Raw genomic sequence first — 6,080 nt, 5'->3', positions numbered from 1 at the left:
GATACTTTATGACAGATAATATATATATGCATATATATATATACATATATATATACGTATATATATATATGTGTATATATATACGTATATATATGTATATATATATATATATACACAGTGGTGTGAAAAAGTGTTTGCTCCCTTCCTGATTTCCAATTTTTTTGCACGTCTGCCACACTTTAATGTTTCAGACCATCAAACAAATTTAAATATTAGTCAAAGATGACACAAGTAAACACAAAATGCCGTTTTTAAATGAAGGTTTTTATTATTAAGGGAGAAAAGCAATCCAAACCCACATGGTCTGGGTGGCACGGTGGTGCAGTGGTTAGCATTGTTGCCTCACAGCAAAAAGGTTCCGGGTTCGAATCCAGTCCTGGGCCTTTCTGTGTGGAGTTTGCATGTTCTCCCTGTGCTTGCGTGGGTTCTCTCCGGGTTCTCCGGCTTCCTCCCATCATCCAAAAACATGCACCTCAGGTCAGGTTACCTGGCGCCGCGCTAGTGGCAGCCTGCTGCAGCAGCTCCCCCCTGAGAGCCCCCCCGCTGTAGTGAAGAAATTTCCCCTCAGGGATTAATAAAGTGAAATAAAAATAAAAAAATTTAAAAAATGGTCCTGTGTGAAAAAGTGTTTGCCCCCTCCTGTTAAAACATAACTTAACTGTGGTTTATCACACCTGAGTTCAATTTCTCGAGCCACACCCAGGCCTGATTACTGACACACCTGTTCTCAATCAAGAAATCACTTCAATAGGACCTGCCTGACAAAGTGAAGTAGACCAAAAGATCCTCAAAAGATAGACATCATGCCGAGATCCAAAGAAATTCAGGAACAAATGAGAAAGAAAGTAATTGAGATCTATCAGTCTGGAAAAGGTTCTAAAGCCATTTCTAAAGCTTTGGGACTCTAGAGAACCACAGTGAGAACCATTATCCACAAATGGAGAAAACATGGAACAGTGATGAACCTTCCCAGGAGCGGCCGGCCGACCAAACTTACCCCGAGAGAGCAGCGACGACTCATCCGAGAGGTCACAAAACACGACAACATCCAAAGAACTGCAGGCCTCACTTGCCTCAGTTCAGGTCAGTGTTCATGACTCCACCAGAAGAAAGAGACTGGTGTATTGTATATATATGTAAATATGTATATTTATAAATATATATACATATTTATATATATATATACATATTTATATATATGATATAAATTATATATATATATATATTTTTATGTAAATATTTATAGATATATAAATATTTGTATAAATATTTATTCCATCACTGCTCCATCTGACATGAACTGAAACTTTTCTGTAGGGAACAAAATCAACTCCTTTAAGTACGAGTGGAAATCTAACAGAACCAGACCCAGAGGTGGAGAACGTCGAACAGAACCAGAACCAGAGGTGGAGAACATCGAACAGAACCAGACCCAGTCTTCCACCTGGCTAATCGAGGGAGAGATGCTGAGAAGGTGGTCCTTCAGGAGGTTCTTTCTATGCAGTGGACCAGATGTTCTGTTCAAGGGACGAGTTCTGGTTCTGTTACTCCTGGTGGAGCAGGGACTGGATGAAGAGTTGACTGGGGGACGATTCCACTGCAGTCAACTCTCCACACAGTTTAATGATAATTAAAGCTAACAGGAAGCACCACATCACAGAATATTTCAGTAAAGAAGAGATTTCAGTTTTTGATAATTAATTAATTTCTAAAATTTGTGAAAAAAACCCAATATATTTTCCCTTTGTTATTATTTGTAATGAAGAGTAAGTGAAGAAGGAGAACGAATCACTGTTGGACGTTTAAAACAGGTAAAGATGGACTTTCTAACTACATGTTTGAACATCCTGTTGTTATTGTGTCAGATTGTTTTCAGGTCTTTCTGGTTCTATCAGTGTTTCAAATAAAGTGTAAGGTTGGTTCTGGTCAGAGGACCGCTGACCAATCAGGACCTGCGAACCATGTGAGACCTATTAAAGTAATTTTATGTAAGTTTGAGTGACTGATGACTTAAACACAACATGAAGCAAAACACAACAGCTCAATCATGAACACATGAACATGAACACAAACTAATGAACTCATGAACATGAACAAAAACACACAAACTCATGAACACAAACACAAAATCATGAACACGAACACATGAAAACATGAACTCATTAACTCATGAACACATGAACAAAAACACAAACTCACAAACTCATGAACACACAAAATCATGAACCCAAACTAATGAACTCATGAACACATGAACTCCTGAACTCATGAACACGAGCATAAACACAAACACACACTCATGAACACAAACACAAAATCATGAACACATGAACTCACGAACTCATAAACACGAATACAAACATGAACACAAACACGAATACTGACTGGGGTGGGAGGCTCAGTTGGTAAAGTGGTTTGCACACTAACAGGAAGATTGGTGGTTCGATCCCAGCTCCTCCTGTTCACATGCCTAAGTGTCCTTGAGAAAGACACTGAACCCTAAAATTGCTCCCGATGGTTTACCATCGGTGTGTTGTAAGTCGCTTTGGATAAAAGCGTCAGCTAAATTAAATGTAATGTAGTATTGAACTCACAAACACATAAAATCATGAAGACACGTGAACTAACAAACAAACAAACTCATGAACATGAACACAAACTAATGAACACACAAAATCATGAACAAGAACTAATGAACACATGAACTCTTGAACACGAACACAAACTCATGAACGTGAACACAAACAAAATCATGAAGACAAAAAATCATGAACACAAACACGTGAATTCATGAACAAACAAAATCATGAAGACACAACAACGTGAACACATGAACACACAAAATCATGAACTCATGAACAAGAACATAAACAAACACACAAACTCATGAATACGAATTCATGAACAAATAAAATCATGAAGACGCACAAAATCATGAACACGTGAACTCATGAACACATGAACACAAACATGAATTCAAGAACAAACCAAATCATGAAGACACACACAATCATGAACACACTGAAAACACTGCAGTATCTCTGCTACAACTCTAGATGATGTCGCCCCTCTGAAGAAGAGAGTCATGAACCAGAGGAAGTTGTCTCCGTGGTACAACTCAGAACTACGCTCTGCTAGGCAGCGACTAGAAAGATGGAAAGGAAATGGAGTTCCACTAATTTAGAAGAATTTCACCTGCCTGAAAGGAGAGTCTAATATTATATAAGAAAGCTCTTCGTAAGGCCAGGACTTTATATTATTCATCATTAATAGAGGACAACAAGAACAACCCCAGGTTTCTTTTCATCACTGTAGCAGGCTGACAAAGAGTCCCAGTTCTGTTGAGTCCTCTATTCCTTCAGCTCTCAGCAGTAATGACTTCATTAACTTCTTTACTAATAAAATTCTTACTATCAGGGAGAGAATCGGTCCGACCCTTCCTGACACCATCACTGATGTGTTGCTAAGCAACAGCAGCCCTGAAAGCAACTGTAGGACCAGATGTAAACTTGGAACATTTCTCTCCTGTTGATCTCTCTGAGTTAACTAGAATTATTTCTTCATCTGGATCCTCTAGCTGTCTGTTAGATCTCATCCCAACTAAACTTTTTAATGAAGTCTTCCCTTTAATTAATACTTCCATATTAGATCAGATCAACCTATCTATTGTAACCAGCTATGTACCGCAGGCTTTTAAAGTGGCTCTAATTAAACCTTTACTTAAAAAGACAACTCTTGATCAGCTGTTTTAGGAAACTACAGACCAATTTACAACCTGATGTTTATTTCTAAAATCCTTGAAAAAGTTGTTGCAAATCAACTTTGTGATCATTTACAAAGGAATGATCTGTTTGAAGATTTTCAGTCTTTAGAGTTCATCATAGCACAGAAACAGCTCTGGTGAAAGTTACTAACGACCTTTTGTTAGCCTCAGATAATGGACTCGTCTCTGGACTTGTTCTTCTGGACCTCAGTGCTGCTTTTGATACGATTGATCATACGATCTTATTACAGAGATTAGAAGACGTTACGAGGATTAAAGGAACTGCATTAGACTGGTTCAAATCCTACTTATCAGATAGATTCCAGTTTGTCCATGTCAGCAATGAGTCTTCCAGACAAACAAGAGTTAGTTATGGAGTTCCACAAGGCTCAGTGTTAGGCCCAATACTTTTTACTTTGTACATGCTTCCATTAGGAGATGTCATCAGGAAGCACTGCATCAACTTCCATTGTTATGCAGATGACACTCAGCTATATCTTTCTATAAAACCAGATGAAACTAATCCGTTAGTAAAACTTGAAGCCTGTCTAAAAGACATAAAGACCTGGATGACCAAAAACTTCCTGCCTCTAAATTCAGACAAAACAGAAGTTCTTGTACTGGGTCCTAAACACCTCAGAAACCCTTTCTGTAATCACTTAGTTACTCTAGATGAGATTGTCTTGGCCTCCAGCAAAACTGTGAGGAACCTTGGAGTCATATTTGATGAGGATTTGTCCTTTAGACACCATATAAAGCAAATCTCCAGAACTGCCTTCTTTCATCTACGTAATATTAATAAAATCAGGAAAATCCTTCCTCAGCGTGACGCAGAAAAACTCATTCATGTGTTTGTTACTTCTAGACTCGATTATTGTAATTCCTTGTTGTTAGGATGTCCAAATTACTCATTAAAAACCTGCAGCTGATCCAAAATGCTGCAGCAAGAGTACTGACGGGATTTAACAAGAGAGATCATATTTCTCCAGTTTTATCTTCTCTTCACTGGCTTCCTGTTAAATCAAGAATATAATTTAAAATTCTCTTGATGACTTACAAAGCTCTACATGACCAGGCTCCATCATATCTTAGAGATCTTATAGAACCATATAATCCTAGCAGAGCACTTCTCTCTCAGTACGCTGGTCTACTTGTGGTTCCTAGAGTTTCCAGAAGTAGAATGGGAGGCGGAGCTTCAGTTTTCAAGCTCCTCCCCTGTGGAACCAGCTCCCAGTTTGTGTTGGAGGGGCAGAAACCCTCTCTAGCTTTAATATTAGACTCAAAACGTTTCTTCTTGATAAAGCCTATAGTTAGGGCTGGCTCAGGTAGACCTGAACCAACCCTTAGTTATGCTGTTAAAGGCCGAGGCTGCTGGAGGACCTCGTTACATGCTGAACTTCTTTTCTTTCCTCCTACTCTTTAACTGACTCATACCCCACCATCTTTTTCTCTCCCATAGTTTCTTATTGTCTGTTGTCTCCATTCAGTTCCTTCGCTTGTATAGTTTCTGTTCTTTCTTTTCCAGATGTCCCGTCATGGAGCTGCATGTCTCTGCTCTGCGCTTGTCGTCTCCACCAACAGTTCTTCTCTTCTATCTCTATGCTGTCCTTTTCTCTCTCTGCTCTGCTCTCACCCCATCTGGTCAAGGCAGATGGCCGCCCACCTCTGATCCTGGTTCTGTTAACAGATGCTCCGCCCACCTCTTAGCTTGGTTCTATCGGAGGTTTCTTCCTGTTAAAGGGAATTTTTCTTCCCTCTGTTGGAGGTTTTTCTCCCTTAAAGAGGAGTTTTTTTTTCCCTCCTAGCTTATGTGGGAATTGATGAATTGTTGGTTTCTCCGTATAATATTGTAAAGTCTTGTAAAAACACAAACTGATGAAAACACGAACACATGAACACACAAAATCATAAACACACAAAATCATGAACACAAACTACTGAAATCATGAACTCATGAACTCATGAACACGAACATAAACACAAACACACAAACTCATGAACACATGAACAAACAAAATCATGAAGATACACAAAATCATGAACTCATGAACACATGAACACAAACTCATGTACACATGAACACACGACCTCATGAACACATGAACGCATGAACATAAACTCACGCAACACATGCACACACGAACACATTAACTAATGAACTCATGAACACGAACACACGAACTCATGAACACATGAACACATGAACACATGAACACGTGAACAAAAACACGAACACGAGCACACGAACATAAACAAACACAAACTCGTGAACACAAACACAAAATCATGAACACATGAACACAAACTCATGCACACA

Source organism: Brachyistius frenatus, unplaced genomic scaffold (assembly GCF_029030835.1).
Source record: "Brachyistius frenatus isolate BFR_SWC_R1_liver_20210118 unplaced genomic scaffold, ASM2903083v1 Contig_570, whole genome shotgun sequence".
Classification (NCBI taxonomy): Eukaryota; Metazoa; Chordata; class Actinopteri; family Embiotocidae; genus Brachyistius; species Brachyistius frenatus.
This window is presented reverse-complemented; position numbering follows the sequence as displayed.